The sequence below is a fragment of the Melanotaenia boesemani genome, unplaced genomic scaffold, assembly GCF_017639745.1.
Source record: "Melanotaenia boesemani isolate fMelBoe1 unplaced genomic scaffold, fMelBoe1.pri scaffold_150_ctg1, whole genome shotgun sequence".
Taxonomy (NCBI): domain Eukaryota; kingdom Metazoa; phylum Chordata; class Actinopteri; order Atheriniformes; family Melanotaeniidae; genus Melanotaenia; species Melanotaenia boesemani.
The window spans coordinates 24543-49389 of record NW_024580604.1 but is presented as its reverse complement, the minus strand read 5'-3'; the positions used below and the strand labels follow the sequence as shown (position 1 = coordinate 49389).

Here is a 24847-nt window from a genome sequence, read left to right as displayed (position 1 = left end):
TTCTTTTTTAACTCGGAACAAACTGTAAATCTGAACTTTTCCGTCTGTTTCTGCTCTGGAATGTTTGGGGAACATATTTAATTTAGATTTAAGCTCCATCAGTCTCTAGTCCATCTAGAGATGGGTCAGATCCCAGCTGGGATTCATAAAATAAAAATGATTTCTATTATGAATTTGATGCAGACGTTTAAGCTTCATTTTACCAGCACAGATGCTAGAAAGGAGGGTCGAGTTGATGTTCAGATGAATGTGTGTTTCCTCCCCAGATGGTAGGAAGTGTGTGTGAGCTGGTGTAACTTCAGCATCATGGATCAGTGTGAGGACAGAGAGGAGGGAGTCCGTCCCACTAAAACCAGTCTGTGTGAGGAACACAAGAACCAGAGCAAAGCTCAGAGGTGAGATCATCTCTACCTGTCCATGACTCTTCTCCACGTCAGAGCTCAGCACTCACATCACAAAACATCTGGATTTACAGGAACCAACCTGCACTTGGACCTGGACCTGGACCTGGACCTGGACTTGGACCTGGACCTGGACCTGGACCTGGACGTGAACCTGAACCCAGCTGTTTGTCCATGAAGAGCGATAACTCAAAGGCCTTGAGATCACTTTTAAAGAAGACAGATCTGCTGTAAAGAGGTGAGCTGTTGTCATGCTGCTGTAAATGTTAGTAGAGCTCATATAAAAAAACATTTAGCACATGTCCAAAGACAGTGTCCATCAGGTCCTCACCTGGGCCTCGTTTCTAAAGCTGGCGTAGGAACAAAAACCAGGATACTCCAAATATAGTCAACTTTAAGGATTCATGAAAACCAAACTTAATAGAAAAATGTTCCTCCACAGCAACTCAGACCAGGCGTTCGCACAAAGTCTAGACAAACGAGAAACGGCGACACCAACGGTCCAGAATAAAACCAGGAAATGATGTGAAATGTGAGACATTTCTACACAATCCACTATCACCTTCCACACCACGTGTTAGATATTAAAGCTGTTTGCAGACATGAATAAAGACACATTCCATATTAATCCTCCTAACAGCCACGCTCGGGAAAACCAGGATTTCAGGAAGAAGGGAGATGATGTTAATAAGAAGCTCAAACAGGCGTCCACCTGACCTTTTATGGCCACCATGTGGGCGGGGCAAGGCGTCCCTCACCTGCGTCCGCTTCAGAGTTGATTCTGGTTTATGAACAGAAACAGGTGGAGGACGTGTGTGTGGACGCTTTGATAAATCTGGAAGTAGAAGTGCAGCATTTGCTTTTTTAGACGCCGCCTGTAGTTTACTTTTCTACGTACAGTTTGATAAATGAGGCCTCAGGTCTTGTAGTTCAGTGTAAAAGATGAAACTCTCAGACAGATAACATGCCGCACCACACTGTGACGTTTTAACCGAACAAAAGCTTAAAGTCCGAGTCAGTGTGTGAAACAAACTCCTTACTGCTTCCTCAGGGATTGAAAGGGTCAGAACAAAGCAGGTGCTGCTGATACTCTTATTCCCTGATCGTCACCAGTGTAAGTTCCTCATGTGTGTTATCAGAGGGATCAGGAGGAAATGCATCAGCAAGGTCTCAGACAAGCACCGGCTGCTGCCCCTCAGTCTGGGAAAGGTTAGCAGGACATAGACTGAGAGACTGTTGAAGGTCAGGCCAAGGTCAGACCACGCAGCGCTCACAGGAAGTACGAGAAACCCAGGAGCTACATGTCAGACCCGCTAGGCCTCAGACACGGGCTATGCACTGTAAAATCTACCGAGTTAGCTTTACTTAAAAATATATACAAACTCCTTAAAAAATGTTTCTGTTGAGTGATTAAGTATAATTAACTAAAACGGTTTTAGTTTTAAAAACCGAAAGTCATCAATTTGATTTTGCTGTAAGTTCACGAATTTACATAAAACATGTTTCATAAATGTCATAAATAAGAGGAGATGCTTCAACACATGATGATTTCATCTCCGTCCCACTTAAAACAACCGAAGGACTGAACATGGTTCTGGCTTTGCAGCAGGACTTGGTGCTGACCGGTTTCAGACCTCTTTGTGCAGCAGCTGGTCGGATAACTGCAGACCAGGACATGTTTTCCTGTCTGTTTAACTGAGAACGGGTTTCCTCACGCCAGGAGCTTTGGAGCTAGAGACCATCGAGGGTGACAGAGGAAGACGTTTCCTTCTTTTTACTTTTTATTGTTCATAAATACTGCAAAACCAGAAGATAAAAGAAAACTAAACTAGAGACAGGTTGAGATATTTTACTTGGATGACTGGACATGGCAGTTTATTTTAGACATTTGAGACCAATAAAAACCTTTTTGTGTTATTTGAATTATTGATCAGCCTGATAAATGAAGTAAAAAGAAAGAAGTATAAAAAGAAATAAGTATTGTTTAATTTCAGCCATTACTAATCTGCCAAAGTGTCTCTAATGTGTTGTTAATAGAAGTGAACTGCATTGTGGGAAATCCTGCTCCCCGTCGTCACCATTCCTCATGTACTCATCTTAATTACACTGATTCAACTTGAGTAGGTTAAGTTTTTTAACATTTTGTTCAAATAACTTTATTATAATATTATTATTAACAACTGGATTAAAGTGACGTTATCACCACCAGATATGTTCTATGTTCTGTTTTACACTGAGGTATTATTGTTGATCAGGGGGCACTGTGGGCAGACGGGGGGTAACATGTTTATTTCCTACAGTACTGTAAATTATAACCCACCTAAATTCCTAAAATGTACTCCTAGTGGTGCTGAAGGCAGCTGACTGGACCGTTAGTCAGTTAAAGGTGTGAAGACAAAAATCCACAATTACAAGTTCGTTAACATTTTTCTGTGAACAGACGTTTACTAAATCACTTATATCTTTTTTTTTTCTACACATGCACAAACTTGAATTTTTAAGACCGATTTCTTTTGAAAGCTGGATTTACAACTAATAACTGAAATGATTTGTGAACATTTACAGTCAGAAAGTCTTTATGACTGAAAAGACCTGATTCTCCCTGATTCCTCCACAGAGTGGACCAGCAGAACTCGGAGCTTCCCAGTGGTCAGTCTGCCCAGCAGCATCAAACACAGCTGGACTCCATATTTATGGTCTGTACATGTACAACAACTATTTTCCATCTCTTCTGTCCACATCATCTCCATGCTGACCTTTGTAGACCAGTGGATGGTCAGTGTGTCCAACATGGATTTGATGTTTGACTCCATCTGATTGTGTCCTTCATATCGTTTCTCTTCCAGCTGCTGGAGGACAACATCATTACTTTTGTGAAGAATGAGTTGAAGAAGATCCAGAAGCTTCTGAGTCCAGTTTACCCAGAATGCTCTTTGTTGGAAGATGAGGATGAGGAGCAGCAGAGAGGCGTTAGTGAAGATGACAGTGGACTTCCTGAGGAGGATGAAGCAGGAGGAGCTGGCTGAGCGTCTGCAGAGCAGTAAGAGGATTTCTCTAAAGATTGAAGCAAAGTGGGATATTTCGTTTTTTGGCTCAGTGTTAAGAGTGACTGATAAAAACATATTAGTATATGAATATGCTAATATGTTGAAAATGAAAGAGTCATCATAAACTAATTGAGAAATGGTTTAAATTTAAAGGAAGAATAGTAGCTGAACAAACAATGAACAGAAGGGTCTCAGGGTCTGGAGAACACAATAAATAAGAGGGTAAAATAATAGTTAAAAAATATACATGAAAATAGATTAAAAAGAAACATAAGAACAACTGCTGCACATAGCAGCACAGGAGTCTGTGTGAGGTGTGTGCTTTTCACAAGCCTGACTTTCTGGCCCTGATGCTTCACAACTTTCTTCCAAGACAGTTCAAAAACAGGGTCGGAGGAATCCTTCATTATCCAAAGCCCTGCAGTGACTGATGCAGATGCATCAACCTGCAATCTCACCTGCTGCTTTGATCACCTGCTGCTTTGATCACCTGCTGCGGTGCCTTCCTGTCCTGTGCAGAGCAGCTACCAAAACACTGTGATGTGATCTCCACCTGATGTGCCTTTAAAAAATAGCAGGGGATTGGGGTGATTATTATTCCTAAGATCCACAATTAACTCCTTAGTCTTCACCACATTTCTGCTGATGTTACCTTAACACCAGCACTCCAGATACTGGCTTCCTGTCTGTACTCATCGTTGTGGAAGATTAGACCCAATAAGGCCGTATCACCGGTGTATTAGACAATATGACAGCTGTGTAAAACAGGGGGCTGAGGACACACATCTCGGGGGAGCCAGTGTTCACTGTGAGTGGTGAAGACGAGCGACTGCTGTCCTTAGAGTCTGTGTTTTGTTGGTAAGGAAGTCCAGCACCGAGTTACACAGTTCCTGCTTTTTCACCGGGTTTCCTGGAATTATCATAAACGCAGAGCTGAAATTGTGGAAGAGAAGCCCAATCTCTTCTCTAGGCACGTGAGATGTCTGATGGATGGCAATTGCTGTGTCAGACCTGCTCTGATTGTTCTGTAGGCATACTGGTCCACAGTGCTGTTAATGATGTTTATTATGTGTGCTATTGCTAGCCTCTCAAAACATTTCATGATCACAGATGTTAGGCCCACAGGGTGGTAAAGACAGTGGAGACTTTAATACTGGAATAATGGTGCACTCAAAAAAAATAAGTTGTCCAGTCTACTTAATTTAGTTATGTCAACAATTTCCACATAACTGTGTTGTGTTCAAACTAATTTAATACTATAATTACAGAGGAAAGAACTAACCTGTGTGAAACCAACAAGACTGTATTAAGTCATTTCAATATACTCTGGTCAAGTTATATTTAATTGATCAGGCTGTGTTCAGCTAACTAAACAGACATTCATTACTCTAACACAACTCACGTGTGTAATTCTAACTCAGCTGCATTTAGTAACACCAATTAAACAGCTCCTTGTAGCTCCAACTTAACTTACTTGAATGAGCAGCATTTAAATAGTTTTCATTGTATAAAGCTAGTGAATTTATGTTGGACTTATTAAACCTAGTTATGTCAACAATTTCCACACAATGCTGTTAAGTACATTTAAATCAGAACACCTTAGTTCTGTGAAAAACATTATTTATTGCCAATAGAACAATACAACCATCAGAAATAAAACACTAATGGCAATATGTTTGCGGTACAAACATGAATAATACCCCCAAATTACTCCTGCATATTAAAGAAAATATGTAGTTTTCCAATTTCTAAATAAAATTTCTAAATAAAAATGTTTCCTGCTAAAATCAGTTACAGGACTTATCTACCCTTTTCCTCTAACAATCATGGTAACACCATGAAACCTTATATACTCACTTTTCTTTTCAACATAAACCATCGTGAATGGAGTAAACAAGTTATACAACAAATATTTCAAAATACTTGCTTCTGCCCTGTCACATCAGCATGTAGGGCTTTAAAAAAACAACTCTATGCAATTATAAAATTAACTCTCAAAGGCTTAAAAAAAGAAAAAGAAACGAAATCCACCACATTCAGTGAGGAACGGGCAAATACATTATGAACCGTATGACTTGAGAAGGAACCCTTCCTTCAACACAAAACATCTCTAAAATGTCCCTTCAAACAGTTTGTTCTTTAGCACTTGGGCCTTTGTTGAGAGTTTGTTGCCATCTAGTCCCATCACAACTTTCTGCAGAACCTCAAATGTGTGCATCAGTGTTTTTGGATAGCTCAAGTCCAGTGTGTATGTGAGTCCAAACAAAATGGCGACGGCATTTGCAACATTATCAAGCTCATGGAGCACTTCCACACCTTCAACGATGATTCCCACATCCTTCATCTTTAGGCTCGGCACCCTCCTTCTTCATGGCAAAAATTCCAAGGACTGTCCGGTCCATGGAGTCCTGGTTGTCTTCAACGTCCTAAAACAAAACAATAAACCATGAGTTATAACACATCATGTTTTGAGTTTCTGGAAAGAAAGTACAATAGCATCAGATACAAAGATACTTACCAAATACCCTTTTATGAGATTTTCAGGGTCCTCATGTAGATAAACCATTAGTGCTTTGAGAACACAGGCTCTTCTCATTTCAATGGTATCATTCTACAGGGGACTAAGGGAACAACGTCAGGAGGTTTAAAGAGGTGATGTAGTCATTGGATTGGTGAAGCACTCGCCCCTAAAGATTATCAGTCTTACACCAAAGTGTGGCTACTAGCTTTTGCTATGCATTTTTAAATTTATGTACAGGCAAGTTTAGGTATTTTTGGCCTGGTGGGGTGTGCATCTGTTTGAGTTGGATGAATAAAATAAACAAATCATGTTTTTTCTGTTTTTCTTTACATGACCACAAATGTGTGTTGTGCACATTTATGGTTTGCAGTGAATGGAGCCACTTTACAATGTCTATTTTCCTATCTAACATCACACTGTGAAACATACAAACCCGTAGGTAAGCTTATAACTGTGTGAAGTAAGAATGACCAGCTATTCAGTTCAGAATCATCATCAAAAATATTTTTAAAATTGAAAAAATACCTTATCCAAGTCAGCCATGATGCTCCTTATTTTGCGTCCTGCTGCTCCTCCCTTCCTTTTGAAGATCGTCATGAGCTTTGTGGAGTGATGATCCAACTGGTGCATAAATGTCGGTCTCAGTGGGACAGTGGTGATGCGAATAAACTCAGCTTCTACCTACACACATTTAACAATAAAGTATAAGGGAGATCCCTCAGTTATAATTTTGGAGGTTAAAGAATTTAGTGTGTTACATCACACGATGCTTTTTCTGGACAATTAACATAATTTTTATGTTTGAAAAACAACATTAATATAAAAATAACTTAAGTTATGACTCACCTCATGCTCAGAGAAAAGAGCTGGCCACCTTCTTTTCAACTCGGCAATAATAGGCCTATCTTCAATCACCTCATGACGCCTGCAAGGAAATGTCTTTTCCATTTTTTCCTTAACCACCTGTTGGTTGTTACTCTTTCTCACTTCAGACAATAGTGCCAGCCTCTCTTCTTCATGGCTCTCTTGGGATTGTCCTGCTGGATAATCTGGACAATAGTTTACCTCTGCTCTCCTAGCTTTCTTCACTTGATTTGGAGACGTGCGTGGAACACCTTGTTTACGCTTGAAGGAATTCAGATTCAGCTCAGAGCATCCAATATTGCGCAGCTTCGTCCTGTAGTTCGCCATCTTATATTTTAAGCTTATTTTCCACCGATGAAAGCCTGAAACAGAACCCTGCTCCTTTAAACATGGGTGTTTCTTCACGAGGGCTTCACTCACGGCATCAAAATCAGCACTGGATGGATAAGCTTTGTATTTGATTATCTGGGATGCCAGACTTTCAAGAATGCATGATTTCATGCTTGGACTTGGACTGAGAAGGATACCATTAGTTTGAAAGTCAGTATTTGCACGCTGGAGCTGCAGCTCAACATCATGAGCAAACTCAGGTATAGGGAAGACGTCTGGCCATGGCTCAGATCTGAGGGATGACGATGATGAGCAAGATGATGAGCCAGGAGATGAAAGAATGTCAGTGTCCACAGACGAAGCAGAAGCAGTCTCATCCAGGCTAGGTTCCACTGAAGACATGCAAAGGTTACTTGAAGACAAAGTACTTGAGAGGTAAATCACTTTGAGAGTTGCTTTGTTTTCAATATCTGACATAGACTGCAGATTTAAGAACTCATCAAAGTCCTTGTCCTTGTATTGCAGTCTGAAGTCACCTGACACCTCACATTGTCCCTTTATCTCATTTTTTAGTTCCTCAATAGAATCAGGTATTCCTGAAGGCAAACTTATTTTAGAAGAGTCGTTTTCTCCAAAGATGATACGAAGAACTGCTGATCCCATGTTTCTTGACAGGTTACTCTGAAGAAAAGCAGAAAAAAATTATTAAACTATATCTAATAAAAGTCTACTGATTAACCGCATCGTTACGCACAAAATGTCTCTTTCCTTTAAAAAAAGGCCTACAGCTATAAAAACAAAATGCAGTAAGTCTTGGTTTACAAACACGACATCAGGGGTCTCCAACCTGCAACTCTGAACCTTCCACAATGCCTCTAAATACGTGGCTAAAATATTTTTTTAAATCTATCTTTCTTGTCATTAGGTTGGAAACCAGGGACTTTTTTTTTTTTCTTTTACATCATTTTACACAAATATCTACATTCCTTAGCAGAAAGTCTGTCTATCCTCTTTTTTTTATAAAGGTTTTATGTTTTTCTTTATTTTAAAACCTTAAACATTGAAATTAAAAATGTGGTTCTTCAAAAATAAATATTCTATTTTGGCTCTTCATTAAAAATATATATTAAGTTTCCTTTTTTAAAAGTCTGGTAATATTTGCGTCTCTAAAGGAGTTTTATTTAGCTGGCTGAGGGAAAAATGGCTCTTTGGATTGGAAAGGCTGCAGACCCCTGCACTAAACACAAAAACAGGTTTAGCAGCAGTTTTCAGATAAAATATTTCTTCATATAAAATCACATATTTATGAGAAAGAAGGATGAAATGTTCAGGATTTACTAACTAAAAGGTAAAAAGTCAGCAGGATGAATTTAAAGCTGTGAAGCTGCTTCCTTCTAAACACAGAAGGAACAATATGTGATGAATATCAGCATCAGGTGAACAGACAGAAAGCAGGATGAGAATCTCACAGCTTCTAGATGGTGAGGAGAGAGAAATATTCACAATATGCACAATAACTTCCATCCATGCACCTTCACTGCTTCATTATCCACATTTCTGGATATAAATTCTCTAAACTTTCATTCTTAGTTTGACTGTTTAGCTTCACCTCTGCACCTGCAGCCTCCGCTACCGGGAGTTAAGGCATCTTGTTTCCGGGTTTAGCGTCAGATGTGCAGCTATAAACATGTGTGGTATCCACAGAAGGCAAGGCAAGGCAGTTTATTTGTATAGCACATTTCATGTACAGGACAATTCAAAGTGCTTTACATAAAACAAAGACATTACAGATATTTAGAATAGTAAAAGGCATCAACACATAATCAACACATAATCACAATAAAATAATAAATTACATTAAAATGATTAAAAGCAAGATAAGTTAAAAAAAAGTTACCGTGCAGATTTCATGCATAGGCGCATGAGAAAAGAAAAGTTTTTAACCTGGATTTAAAAATGTCTACATTTGGGGAAAGTTTAATCTCCACTGGCAGTTTGTTCCATTTGTTTGCAGCATAACAGCTAAATGCTGCTTCTCCATGTTTAGTCTGGACTCTGGTCTGGACTAGTTGACCAGAGTCTTTGGATCTAAGAGCTCTGCTAGGTTTATATTCTCTGAACATATCACAGATGTATTCTGGGCCTAAACCATTCTGGGATTTGTAAACAATCAGAAGGTTTTAAAATCTATTCTGTGACTGACTGGAAACCAGTGTAAAGATTTCAAAACTGGTGTGATGTGTTCAGATCTCTTAGTCCTGGTTAAAACTCTAGCAGCAGCGTTCTGGATGAGCTGCAGATGTTTAATGCTCTTTTTAGGAAGTCCTGTTAAAAGACCATTACAGTAATCCAGTCTACTGGAGATGAATGCATGGATGAGTTTCTCTTGGTCTTTCTGGTCCAGAAGGTCCAGAATCTCAGCTAACGGCTCAGCGAAACCATTTCTATCACCAACAAACACAGTTAAGAGAACAAACAATTAAAAGAACTGGTACACAAAGTCCTAAAAACATGTAAACACAGATGATGTTTCCCCATGAACATGAACAAACGGCTCCTCTACTGAAAGCTCACATCTCACAGATTCCACAGCTGGAAGTTTCATCTCGCTACGACCAAGATTCACCGAACCAGAGACAGAAGAAGACCCGATTTATGCTTTATCTTTGTAAAAGTCAGAAAACATGTCTTACATTTGCTGTCTTGCATAAATTAAAACTGCATTTATTAAAAAATGTAAATAATAATAAACAGTTTCTCATCCAGAAATCACGATGTTCTGTCCATCTGTATGAGTTTTGACAGACAAAGAGAAACGTCGGTTCTTCTTCTTTCCTAAGTTCCAGAAAGAAAATGTCTCTTCATTTTAATAAACCTGCTCTCTCCTGATTACATCATCACCGCTGCAGCAGGGAAGAGAGACATGGACGCCATGTTTCTGTCATCAAAGCCAGCGGCCAGAAAAAAAAATAACGCAATTAACGCGTTAACGTGCCCAGCACTAATTTTATTACAAAATGTACCTCATGATATATACTTACAAAGCCTTACTAATTTTAAAATGCTGAGCCATTTCTTAATGAGTAATCGGCGCTGTCTGTTCTGACAGAGACAACGCTCCCTCACTCTTGATCACCCACTCACTCAAAAGTCGGTGGCTTACCGTTAGCAGTTGCCCTCGTGGCTTGGAGTTAAATTACAAGCAAATAACACTGCTTTTCGACCCAGGTGTTTTAAAAAATTTTTATCCTCAACTTGAAAACCATGAACACCACTATTCTAAAGCCCACCTCACCGTTCAACAGACGTCTAATGCCCAAACAATGACCTGTAACCAATAAAATACCATTAAACTAAACCAATTTAATGTTGCACACGGAGAAGGAGATTACTAAACTACAATTACAGAGTCGAATCGATTATTTAACGTATGTCTATCATCTGGCAGTTTTGTTAATTGGCTAACTAGCTAATTAACATTAGTTAACATGGGATGTATGATATATTTTCAGACAAACAGAGATGGACCGGCAATATTAATCGCTCGCCATGCAATAATCTTTGAACATCACAGAGCGCATTAATAAATATACTTACTCAGAGATGGATGCAAATCCATGCAGTTCCCACAGTCGCCCGCCAAAATGCATACCGCATTGCTTCCAAAGTTCAGCTCAGGCAGCTTCTGAGCATGCGCAATGTCAGGCCTCCGGAAACCCTTCTAGGACATTCTTAGTGCGTACAGAGTTGATTGTGCGATTTACTCAACAGTGTTATGTTGGATTCACGTAGCTTGTTTCTTTTGCTTTAACAAGTATAAATTTTAAGGTATACTTACTAGAGTGGGCTATGTTTTAAAGCCAAACACAGCAATGTTTATTAAATTGCACACAAGTAAAGTTATTTTACTCAACAACACACTGAGTTCACTTTTTTGAGTGTGGCTGGCTTGAACCATGATGGCACTACAGCCTGTGACAACCCATCAGCTCATGTACTTCATCTTTCAGAACCTGCTGTTTTTCATGGATTAATCATGAACAGGGATTTCTTTACTTCCTCAGGAACCACCCTGAGCCCAGGGAGGCAACTCTAGCTGCTGTACTGTCCTCCATGTGATCTTCCTCACTTTTCTTGCTGTATGTCAAACATATTTACTCAGTTTGTTTTTTTCTATTTAAGCTAATTTCCTGCTTTGTTGCTTTTTGCCTTGTACTTTCAGCCATTGGTGCCTCACAACACTAAAAGTTGCCTGCTTTTCATGCTACTATTGCTGGTGCTGAAACACTGTGCTGCCTGCTTTTGCCTCCCTCTTGTTTCACAGTTCTCATTCATGTGCTTGTTGCCTTGCGATCCCAATGTGTCTCTGGCTGTCTCTGACTCAGGGAATGGATCTGTTCCTCGGGGAAGGAGCTGACGCATCTGTTGAGGTCTGGGTGCAGTTTTCTGATGTGTGCCCTGATGTGTTAAAGACTCTTAATGACCATGATGTCACGGTTCTTAAAACCTTGTTTGATCCTCTAATGAAGGGGGAGAAAATTAAAGAGAGCTTCTGGGATGGGTTACCTATGAATATGTCCATTTTAGATGCAGATATTTAAATTAATTAAATCCAATAACTTTATCCATCCATCCATCCATTTTCTGCCACTTATCCGGAGTCGGGTCGCGGGGGCAACTGCCTAAGCAGGGAAACCCAGACTTCCCTCTCTCTGGCCACATTCACCAGCTCATCCGGAGGGATCCCGAGGCGTTCCCAGGCCAGCCGAGATATGTAGTCCGTCCAGATTGTCCTGGGTCTTCCCCGGGGCCTCTTTCCGGTGGGACGTGCTCGGAAACCCTCACCAGGGAGGCGTCCAGGAGGCATCCAGACCAGATGCCCGAGCCACCTCATCTGGCTCCTCTCGATGTGGAGGAGCAGCGACTCTACTCTGAGCCCCTCCCGGATCACCGAGCTTCTCACCCTATCTCTAAGGGAGAGCCCGGCCACCCTGCGGAGAAAACTCATTTCGGCCACTTGTATTCGCAATCTTGTTCTTTCGGTCACTACCCACAGCTTGTGGCCATAGGTGAGGGTAGGAACGTGGATCGACCGGTAAATCGAGAGCGTCGCCTTTTGGCTCAGCTCCTTCTTCACCACGACAGACCGATGCAGAGTCCGCATCACTGCGGACACCGCACCGATCCGCCTGTCAATCTCCCCCTCCATCCTTCCCTCACTCGTGAACAAGACCCCGAGATACGTGAACTCCTCCACTTGGGGCAGGACCTCATTGCCGACCCAGAGAAGGCACTCCACCCTTTTCCAGCTGAGGACCATGGTCTCGGACTTGGAGGTGCTGATTCTCATCCCAGCCGCTTCACACTCTGCTGCAAATCGCCCCAGTGAGAGCTGAAGATCATGGCCCGATGAAGCCAACAGAACCATGTCATCCGCAAAGAGCAGAGACCCAATCCTGAGGCCAACAAACCAGATCCCATCAACACCTCGGCTACGCCTAGAAATTCTGTCCATAAAAGTTAGTCCAACCTTTACCGGAAACGACTCTGATTTACGGATGGCAATGCGGACCAAGCTCTGGCACCGGTCGTACAGGGACCGGACAGCTCGTACAAGCAGGTCCGGCACTCCATACTCCCGGAGTACCCCCACAGTAGTCCCCGGGGGACACGGTCGAATGCCTTCTCCAAGTCCACAAAGCACAACGTCCCGAGTCGAGGTCAGCTGCCCCCCATCCCGACTGTACACAGTGTTGATGGAGCACTGCTTTCCCCTCCTGAGCCACCGGATGGTGGACCAGAATCTTCTCGAAGCCACCCGGAAGTCATTTTCCATGGCCTCTCCAAACTCCTCCCAAGCCCGAGTTTTTGCCTTAGCGACCTCTGAAGCTGCGCTCCACTTAGCCCCCCAATACCCATCAGCTGCCTCTGGAGTCCCACAGGCCAAAAAAGTCCAATAGGACTCCTTCCTCAGCTTGACGGCATCCCTTGATGCCGGCGTCCACCAACGAGTTCAGGGGTTACTGCCACGACAGGCACCGACAACCTTACGGTCACAGCTGCGGCTGGCCGCCTTGACAATAGAGGCACGGAACACAGCCCATTAGAACTCAATGTCCCCCGCCTCACCCGGGACATGGTTGAAGCTCTGCCGGAGATGGGAGTTGAAACTCTTTCTGACATGGGACTCTGCCAGACGTTCCCAACAGACCCTCAAAACACGTTTGGGTTTGCCAGGCCTGACCGGCATCCTCCCCCACCATCCGAGCCAGCTCACCACCAGGTGGTGATCAGACACTCTTATGTCTGAACAAGGTGTTCGTTATGGATAGTCCATGACGAGCACAGAAGTCCAACAACAAAACACCACTCGGATTTAGATCAGGGGGGCCGTTCCTCCCAATCACGCCCCTCCAGGTCTCGCTGTCATTGCCCACATAAGCATTGAAGTCCCCCAGCAGAACGAGGGAGTCCCCGGAAGGAGTGCTCTCCAACACCCCCTCCAAGGACTCCAAAAAATGTGGGTACTCTGAACTGCTTTTTGGTGCATAAGCACAAACAACAGTCAGGACCCATCCCCCCACCCAAAGGCGGAAGGAGGCTACCCTTTTGTCCACCGGGGTAAACCCCAACGTACAGGCTCCAAGTCAGGCGGAAACGAGCATGCCCACACCTGTTCGGCGCCTCTCACCGGGAGCAACTCTAGAATGGAATAGGGTCCAGCCCCTCTCAAGAACAGTGGCTCCAGAGCCCAAGCCGTGCGTTGAGGTGAGTCCAACTATATCTAGCCGGAACCACTCAACCTCGCTTACCAGCTCAGGCTGCTTCCCCGCCAGAGAGGTGACATTCCACATCCCTAGAGCTAGCTTCTGCAGCCGAGGATCAGACCGCCAGGGTCCCCGTCTCTAGCAGCCGCCCAGCTCACACTGCACCCGACTACTATGGCCCCTGCAGGTGGTGAGCCCACGGGAGCCAATAACTTTAATTACTGAGTTAACTTTTTTTGTCTTAACTTAGGGACCCATGCAGGAAATTGCCAACATAAACTGAGATCTACCTTGAAGAAGGAGTTCCAGTGTGTGTTTGAGGGGATCACTGAAGCAGGAAACCCAGCCTTTCTGAACCAGATCTACACAGAGCTCTACATCACAGAGGGAGAAACTGCAGAGGTCAATGATGAACATGAGGTCAGACAGATTGAAACAGCATCCAGGAAACCAAACAGACCAGAAACAACCATCAGACAAGAAGACATCTTTAAACTCCCACCTGGAAGAGATGAACCAATCAGAACAGTGATGACAAAGGGAGTGGCTGGCATTGGGAAAACTGTCTTAACACAGAAGTTCACTCTGGACTGGGCTGAAGACAAAGCCAACCAGGACATCCAGTTCTTGTTTCCACTGACTTTCAGAGAGCTGAATGTGCTGAAAGAGAGAAAGTTCAGTTTGATGGAACTTGTTCATCACTTCTTTACTGAAACCAAAGAAGCAGGAATCTGCAGCTTTGAAGAGTTCCAGGTTGTCTTCATCTTGGACGGTCTGGATGAGAGTCGATTTCCTCTGGACTTCCATAAAACTAAAGTTCTAACCGACCCTAAGAAGCCCACCTCAGTGGATGTGCTGCTGACTAACCTCATCAGGGGGAACCTGCTTCCCTCTGCTTGCCTCTGGATAACCACACGACCTGCAGCAGCCAATCAGATCCCTCCTGACTGTGTTGGCATGGTGACAGAGGTCAGAGGGTTCACTGACCCTCAGAAGGAGGAGTACTTCAGGAAGAGGTTCTTAGATGAGGATCCAGCCAGAAGGATCATCTCCCACATCAAGACATCACAAAGCCTCCACATCATGTGCCACATCCCAGTCTTCTGCTGGATCACTGCTACAGTTCTGGAGGATATTCTGAAAACCAGAGAGGGAGGAGAGCTGCCCAAGACCCTGACTGAGATGTACATCCACTTCCTGGTGGTCCAGACCAAAGTCAAGAAGGTCAAGTATGATGGAGGAGCTGAGACAGATCCACACTGGAGTCCAGAGAGCAGGAAGATGATTGTATCTCTGGGAAAACTGGCTTTTGATCAGCTGCAGAAAGGAAACCTGATCTTCTATGAATCAGACCTGACAGAGTGTGGCATCAATGTCACAGCAGCCTCAGTTTACTCAGGAGTGTTCACACAGATCTTTAAAGAGGAGAGAGGACTGTACCAGGAGAAGGTGTTCAGCTTCGTCCATCTGAGTGTTCAGGAGTTTCTGGCTGCTCTTCATGTCCGTCTGACCTTCATCAATACTGGAGTCAATCTGATGGAAGAACAAATAACATCCTGGTGGTCTAAAACAGATGATAAATCAACAGAGACCGACATTTACAGGAGTGCTGTGGACAAAGCATTGCAGACTCGAGATGGAAAGCTGGACTTGTTCCTCCGCTTCCTCCTGGGTCTTTCACTGCAGACAAATCAAAATCTGCTTCGAGGCCTATTAAGACAGATAGCATGTAGTTCCCAAACCAATCAGGAAACAGTCCAGTACATCAAGAAGAAAATCAGTGAGAATCATTCTGCAGAGAGAATCATCAATCTGTTCCACTGTCTGAATGAACGGAATGATGGTTCTCTAGAGGAGGAGATCCAACAGTCCCTGAGATCAGGAAGTCTCTCCACAGATAACTTGTCTCCTGCTCAGTGGTCGGCTCTGGCCTTCATCTTACTGTCATCAGAACAAGATCTGGATGTGTTTGACCTGAAGAAATACTCTGCTTCAGAGGAGGCTCTTCTGAGGCTGCTGCCAGTGGTCAAAGAATCAAAAAGAGCTCTGTAAGTGCCAAGTTGGATTTCTTCATTAATATATAACTGCACTTTTTTTTTAAACGAAAACAAAAGCAAAAAACATCTGTGTAAATCCATCAAAGCTTAGCAGTGTTTTATGTTTTTTCCAGTCTGAGTCTCTGCAACCTCTCAGAGAGAAGTTGTGAAGCTCTGTCTTCAGTTATCAGTTCCTAGTCCTCAAGTCTGAGGGAGCTGGACCTGAGTAACAACAACCTGAAGGATTCAGGAGTGAGGCTGCTGTGTGCTGGACTGGAGGGTCCTTACTGTACACTGGAAACTGTCAGGTAAGAAAAATTCACTTTTTCCAATATGATTAAGAATACCAAGGTTTTAGTTTCCCACGTCTTTTTAACTTCTTATTGTGGCCTTATTATGGCTAAAACATTGTGCATTTTTTGTATTCTCACAGCAATATTTGAGGCAGGATCTTTGAAATTAAGGGGTCATGGGGTAAAGATTTAGGAAAACACAATCTATCGATCTATCTACTCTATCCTGTGACAATGTTTATAAGCTTATCATCTTTACGAAATTTCCTAAAACAGGTAAACAGTAACTTATTGGTTGGTTCCTAATAAACTTCTTGGTTGTCTACACAGGAATATCCTAGAGTCATTTAGTCAGCAAGGCACAACCCTTGAAGTTGGAATTTAGCACATTTTTATCACAGTGACAAATGGAGGTGGCAATGCCAATGGCACATATTTTGGATAAGAAAACTGGTTCTTGTTCTAAAAGTGAGTTTAGTACAAGTTTTTTGTGTCCCTGACACAAAGAAACACACATTAAATTAGTTATAGGGAAACACAGAGAAAATGGAAACTAATAACTAAACATTGGTATCAGTCTCAAGAGAATTAAAACTATGGTTCTTTTAAACCTTTGTGTGATACAATACAAAAATATACACTACCGTTCAAAAGTTTGGGGTCACTTCCCTATTGAATCCCATGGCAAAGTGACCCCAAACCTTTGAACGGTAGTGTAAGCCAATAAACAATAATAAATAGACAAGGCAAATTACAGTCAGTGCAGTATATGGTTACAGTGGGGAAAAAAGCAGACTGAGTTAGCTTATGGTCTGGTTAAAGTTAATAAAGTGGCTGTGTGCTTGTTCCTGAGGGTGTCAACTTGAGAGTGTAAAAAGTTCAAGTGCTGACGAGGGGTGTCAGAGATCTTGCAATGCAGAGGGCTTTACAGGTGAGGCAAGAGGTGTAGATGTTTTGAAGGGAGGGGAGAGAGGCACCGATGGTCTTCTCATGGTGCCTCTGTGGTGCAGTACTGTTAAATGTGGTACTGTCTAGCATGTAAATAAAATCGGGGGGAGAGAGGTCACAAAGGGAGGGGATGGGGGAAGGGCCACCCGCAACGGGGACCCCCCTTGCCAAACCCACCTACTCCACCCACCCCACAGAGCCCTATGTGTGGTGTGTAGGATGTAGAGTGGCGGGGGAAGAGAGGGGCTCGGGGAGGGGCACAACCAGAAGAGAAATCTCTCTCCCAGGCAGCCAACACCTCAGCTGGCCGCTGTAGGTGCCCCCGCCTCCCCAATACCACCCAAGGGCAGAAGGACAAAGGCCTGGCCCGGCCCAGAGTCCAACGCATCAGCACTCCGGATGCCCATCCACCCCCAGCAGCTCACGCCACCACACCAAGGGACCAGAGAGCCCCAGGGCACACACATATCCTATCCACATATTGTGAGTTCTGGAGGAATAGTAAAACATCATCAGCATAAAGGCTTATTTTATGACTTATATTTTTGGACTGAATGCCGTTAATAGCTTGATTTTGTCTAATTGCAGCGGCTAGCGGTTCAATAAATATAGCAAAAAGTGAGGGAGATAGTGGACAACCTTGTCTGGTACCCCTTTGTAAATTAAAACTTGGAGAGGTTTGATCATTTGTTCTGACACTCACATTAGGAGAACTGTATAAGGGAGCGCTGGTGGCAGGTAAGTGACGCTAATGCTGTAGGTGACGTAGTTCCGGGGGAGACGGCAGATTCAAACTAGGCGCCCAAACATTTATACTTTCAATCGATTGTATTTTGTGCCAACTTAATCAAAATATTCTTTAAAGTAGGACTATAGTGTCTTTAAAAGGTACACTCTGGAGCACAGCGGGGAGGATTTGGCCAGCCTGACAGATTTTATAGATCGTTGTTACGACAGAATCGTCATGGGGAAACCAAACAACACCTCCACCCCCTCCACCTCATCCAAGTCCAAGAGACAGCGAAATGAGGATTCACCTGGAGCTATTTCACCACCGGGGAACGACTCAACAGATGTTCTGATCTCCATAGATAAGAAACTCAGCAGTTTTGATGCGCGTTTGAGTCTGGTAGAAATTCTCCACAAAGAGTTCCAGTCGCTACGTGAATCATTAGAATTCAGCCAGAAGCAGGTGGAAAGTCTGGCTGCAGAAAATGCCGGTCTCAGAGAGACGGTAAAATCCCTCACCGAGGGCTTGACCCGTCTCTCAGATGAAAATAAGAAGATCAAGGAAACGGTGATCGATCTGCAGGCGCGGAGCATGAGAGAGAACCTGGTATTTGCAGGGATTCCAGAGCAGACGGAGGAGGACCCCGAGACCACGGTGAAAAACTTCATCAAAACCCACCTGAAGCTCCCAGAGGAAACGGTGAAAAACATCTCCTTTCACAGAGTCCATCGGCTCGGCGGGAGGAAACCCGGGTCCAGCAGACCAAGACCCATCGTAGCGAAGTTCGTCAGCTTCAAACAGAAGGAGCAGGTGAAGAACCAGGGCCGCGAACTGAAGGGGACCAACTTCGGAGTAAACGACCAATATCCGAGAGAGATTCTGGACCGACGGAGAGTCCTGTTTCCCATCAGAAGGAAATCTATGGCTAATGGCGCTCGCGCTGTCATCGCGGTGGATAAACTGTTTATTAATGGACAACTGTACCGCGACCCGGACGTCACTCCGTGGCTCTTCTGATCCCAGGTGCTGTATGTCAATCTCTCCAAATGATCACTCTTAACTCGCCATTACAGATCACTGACAGTAGAACACACTGCTCGTCTCACCACAGCCTCTACATCTAGATCGATGTATTTTTTTTCTGTTTTGTTTTTATATTTCACACAAATACTTTTCTCACTTTTCACTATCTTTCACGCTTTCACTGTTAATTGTAATCCAGCTCGTAATATCAGCAGCGCACGCGGCCGGTCAAAAACCGTCAGGACGCACAGCCGCACCATACATGATACATATAAACACTCGCGTTTTATGTATGAGAGAACACGCATTAAGGTACATATACGGACATTTAACATACGGACAAACACGCGCAATCAGGCTGCATGCAAACACGCGCGAACACGCAAGAGGGGCGCACAAAGACACACGCGTCAGTAACACGCATGAAGCATTAAACCGTTCACAATAACCATGTTAAAAATCGTCTGTTGGAATGTACATGGAGCCGGTTCCAGGGAGAAGAGGTTGAAGATCTTTAATAAATTACAGGAGCTGCAGGCTGACATTGTCTTACTACAAGAGACTCATTTAACAAACTCAACCATAGATCTTCTTAAAACAGCTCAGTTTCCTCATGTTTACTCAGCTTGTTACAATTCTAGGCAAAGAGGAGTAGCTACTCTTATTAATAAGAGACTAAATTTTGACATAGATAGTACAGTAGTGGATCCGGAAGGCAGATTTCTGATAACTTTATTATCTATTTGTAATATCAAATTATGTATTACCAATGTATATGGCCCCAATGCAGATGATCCCTCCTTTTTCCACTCCCTGTTTGCTACACTCCAGAATTATTCAGATAACAGAATAGTGCTAGCTGGTGATTTTAATGTAGTCTTGACTGAACAAGATCGCTGCAGCACATCAGCCAGTCATCGAGTCTGGCAGTCGTCAGAAACTATCAAACAGTACATGAAGGATTTTGGTCTTTGCGATGCTTGGCGCTCTCACCATCCTAAACTAAGAGAATACACCTTCTTCTCTTCAGTTCACCACTCCTTCTCTAGAATAGATTATATATTAAATAGTAACTCACTAATGGGCGACATTTCAGAGACTCAGATACATCCAATCAGCATTAGCGATCACGCACCAGTTTCATTCAGTCTGAGAATCAAAAATAATAAACCGATTGGTAAAAGCTGGAGATTTAACACCTCTTTATTGAAAGATCCTGAGTTTATTGATTATTTTAAAAAAGAATGGTCAATTTATATAGAAAAAAATGACATGCCTGAAACTTCAGCGTGTCTCCTTTGGGAAGCAGGAAAAGCAGTAATGCGAGGGAAAATAATTTCCTTCTCCTCACATAAGAAGAAGAAGGAAACAGCAAGAGTTTTAGAATTAGAACTCAGGATTAAATCATTGGAGGAGGCTTACCGCATTTCCCCCGAAGAGCACACAATGAATAATATAAGGAAAACTAAATGGCAGCTTAAAGAAATTATAGATAAAAAAACACAGTTTTTAGTGCAAAGACTTCGCTTGGAGAACTTTGAACACAGTAACAAATCTGGAAAGTTTTTAGCAAATCAACTAAAAACAAACAAGGAGAAAACAACAATCTCCTCTGTTAAAGATCAAGACGGAAACATCAGCCATGACCCAGACAAGATAAATGACACGTTTAGAAGCTTCTATAAAACATTATATGAATCACAGATTAATCCAACAGATGAACATATTGAACAATTTTTAAACAACATTAATCTACCAAAACTAAAAAATGAAAATAAAATAAATTTAGATGCACCTATTACTGTAGATGAACTCCACGAAGCTCTCCAACATATGCCCAACAATAAAGCCCCGGGTCCAGATGGTTACTCAGCAGAATTTTACAAGGAATTCTGGACAACGCTAGCTCCTACATTTTATAATATGTTGTTAGAAATACAGGAAAAACAAAAAACACCGCAAAATATGAACTTAGCTAATATAACACTATTGCTAAAACCAGGCAAAGACCCCACACTTCCATCCAGTTACCGTCCCATATCTTTAATAAATGTAGACCTGAAAATAATTAGTAAAGCTCTTGCCAGAAGGATAGAAAAAATAACCCCTCTTATAATACATCCGGACCAGACAGGTTTTATAAAAGGTCGACATTCATCTACTAACACACGTAGACTAATTAACCTCATTGATTACTCTACTTTACATAATCTAGAATCCACAATCATTTCTCTAGATGCAGAAAAAGCCTTCGACAGGGTAAACTGGAAGTTTCTATTTGCAACACTAGACAAATTTGGGTTTGGACCTTCTTTCATAGAGTGGATTAAAATATTATATAATAACCCAAATGCATGTGTGAAAACCAACGATCAAACTTCTCCAAGCTTCCGCTTACAGAGAGGCACCAGACAGGGCTGCCCACTCTCCCCCTCACTTTTTGCCATTTTCATAGAGCCGTTAGCAGCTGCTATTAGACAAAATACAGAAATTAAAGGAATCCAGGGCAAAAATATAGAACATAAAATAAGTCTTTATGCAGATGATGTATTACTCTTCCTTCAGAACTCACAAACATCACTCTCTGAGACAATCACAGTTATTAATAAGTTCTCATCAATATCTGATTATTCTATTAACTGGTCTAAGACTACAGCCATGTCCATCAACTGTGACCTACAAAACATCCCTAATATCAAAATACAGACAGGAAACATTAGATATTTAGGTATAAATATTTCCCCCAGATTATCAGATTTAACAAAATTAAACTATGTTCAGCTACTAAAAACAATAGAAGATGATCTCTTACGGTGGAGGCGCTTACCCATCTCACTAATGGGGAGAGTTGCCACCCTTAAGATGATGATTCTACCTAAAGTTAATTATTTATTTTCAATGATACCCACTAAACCCTCCACCAGTTGGTTTAAATCTCTGGACTCTTTCATATCCAAGTTTCTTTGGAAAAACAAGCCGTCACGTATCAGTCTTAAAACCTTACAGCAGACTAAAGATAGAGGAGGACTGGACCTACCAAACTTTAATAACTACTTTATAGCTAACAGGCTGCAGTACATCTCCAAGTGGCTCAAACCCAGTTATCTGGATGAGCCGTGGCTAGATGTGGAGCAGGCTTTGTGTGAGGACTTAGTCATCTCTGACCTGCCGTTCATCAGCTCAACCATTAAACCATATAAGTGCTTTAAAAGCCTTAACATCCGTTTTTCCTTAATGGCTTGGTGGGAATTCTGTAAGATAACCAGATCTTCCCTCTTTCCATGTAGACTTACACCCATCTGGAACAACCCTGACATCCTGCAGAACAAAAAGATGATAAACTTCACTCAATGGAAGACTAAAGGAATACAACAGTTAGGACAGATAATAGAAAATGGAAACTTTGTATCTTTCAACACAATTGTCTCACAGTATGGAATCAACAGCAATAAATTCTTAGAGTACCACCAACTAAAATCAATTATATGTAAGAAGTATACCCCTGTACAGTTAGACTTGCAGCTTCCTGTCAGAATAGCAGAATTCCTGAATCATAATACTCCAAAATTATTATCAAAAATATATAGATTACTTGCAAAGCTAGAAGACAGGATATCTCTCCCAACTTCAAAATGGGAAGATGATTTATCTAATAACTTTGATCAGAAAAGATGGTCACAAATATGTTTAAACACGTTTAAAATGACTCAGAATTCAAATATACAACTAATACAATTCAAAATTCTCCATAGAACTCATTATACAGGACACAGGATGTTCAGGATGGGCCTTTCACCATCAGATATCTGCCCACACTGCTCTGAGAACACCTCTGATAGCTACATCCATGCGCTGTGGTCCTGCACACCTGTCCAAAGGTTCTGGATTAAGGTGTGTGAAGATCTCTCAAAATGGTTTAAAACTAGTTTTCCTACAAACCCCACACTTTGCCTACTGGGCGACCTGGGTGACACTAACATAGGAATACACTCCATAAACTTGGTCCTCGCAGTCTTATGCATCGCAAAGAAAACTATTCTTGTGAACTGGAAAGATAAGAATAATTTGTCTATCCAGCAGTTTAGAAATCTCCTGTTAGATCACATCAGCATTGAGACAATGTCTGTCTCCTCCAGGAACCAGTCAGATGACTTTCATTCCCTCTGGTCCCCTGTGACTGGCTACATCACTTAATGTAGGTGGAGGATTGCGGCTTCGCTGGGATGGGGGCGGATGTGGGTGGGGGGTCCCTGGTGGCTTCAGGTCTCCGGTTGTCTCCTGGGTGGGGATCTAGGCTGCTCCGCTGCTGGGTCGGCTGGGGGTTCCGGTCTGGGCGGGCGGCATTGGGTGGGCCCTGGGGTGGGGCTGCCTCGTGGCGGTGGGGGGTGGCTGCCGGGGTGCCTGGGTCGGTGTCCGTCGGCCCCTGGCCGGGTGGCCGGTCGGGCCCGGGGTGGGCCGGGTGGGGGCCCCGGGCTCTGGGGCGTCGGGTCTCCCCCCGCTCCTGGGGGTGGGGGGTCTGCCGCTGCTGGGGGGGGCTGGGCCCGTCCGGATGTGCCATGCCGGGGGTTGGTCCGTGCCCTGGTGCTTGGTCGCAGCCCCGGAACCTGGGTGGGGGTGTGGGTGTGTGTGTGTGTGTGTCTGTGGGTATGCTGGTGTGTGGGTGTATGTGTGTGTGTGAGTAGTGTGCGGGTGTGTGTGTGGAGATCTATGTGGGATGTGGGTGTGTGTGAAGGTATGTATATATGAGTGTGTGTACGTGGAGGTCGAGGTGTGTGTGGAGGAGTGAAGGAGTGGGTGGAGGCGTGAGTATGTATGGAGGTGCTTGTGTGTATATGCAGGTATGTATGTGAGTGTGTGTGTAGTGGTGTATGTGTATGGAGGGGTATGAGAGTGTGTGTGTATGTGGGCACCGGTGTGTGTGTTTATAGGTATGTGCGTGACGTGTGTGTGTGGAGGTATGTGCACGTATTGAGGTGTTGGTGTATAGAGGTGTGTGAGAGTGTGTGTGCGTTTGCAGGGGGTTAGGACGTGTCCTCTGGGGGGCGCCCTGGCTGGGTGTTGGGGGCGGGGGCCTGGGGTTCCCTTCCTTCGCCTCGCCCCCCTCCCACTCAGAAAGAGGAAAGTGGCCCCTTGGGCTGGGGGCTGGCCCCTGGGGGGGTTCGTGGCGTGCCTGGGTTGGGGTGCCTGCTCTGGGCCTGTGGCGCCCTTCGGGGCCGGCGGGGGACGGGGGCGCCCTAAGCCACTGGCGGGTCGTCTTCCAGGGGGGAGACTTACCCCCCTCTGGACCTACATCTCCTGACCCCTCCCCTCCCCACTCTTCACTACATACACAGGTAGGGCCGTGGGGGGTGTGCTTGTTGCGCTGGGCGGGGCAGGGGGGTCATCATAGTGGCCCCGTTGCTTCGCCGAGCGGCAGCATGCCTCCCAGCTTTTAATTCCACTTAGTCACTGAGCACAAATAACATTTGCAACATACAAACACGTTTTGGGGGGTGGAACATGCAAGGTCAGGTGGGTGGGACTGCTCAGGTGGCCCCACCCCCTCCTCAATGCAGTTACTGCCCCCCAATTTTAACCCTCTTTTGTTAATTGCAAACAGCACATAATATATTCCCTCACTAGTGGGGGAGGGAGGGGGGATGGGGTCTTCAAGCGCCCCTGTCTCCATGGATGGCCCGGGGGCGGGGCGGGCCGGGTGGCCTGTCGCGTTGGCCCGGGGCGTGGGCGGGCTGCCCCGGGGGGTTTGGCTGCTGGCCCTGGGGGGAAGGTGCTGTTTTGGGGGTGGGGAGTGGGGGACTGGGGCGGGGTGGGGGGGGTGGGGGCCTGGTTCGTGTCTCCTCGCCTCCTGGCTGGGGCTGTCCCCCCGCGGCGTGGGGTGGCGGGAGGA

The 24847-nt window shown here is 43.9% G+C and overlaps 1 pseudogene; it reads left to right on the top strand.

The window, feature by feature from the left end:
* Positions 1 to 210: 210 nt before the first annotated feature.
* Positions 211 to 24847, top strand: part of LOC121636149 — a 45549-nt pseudogene continuing 20912 nt past the window's right edge.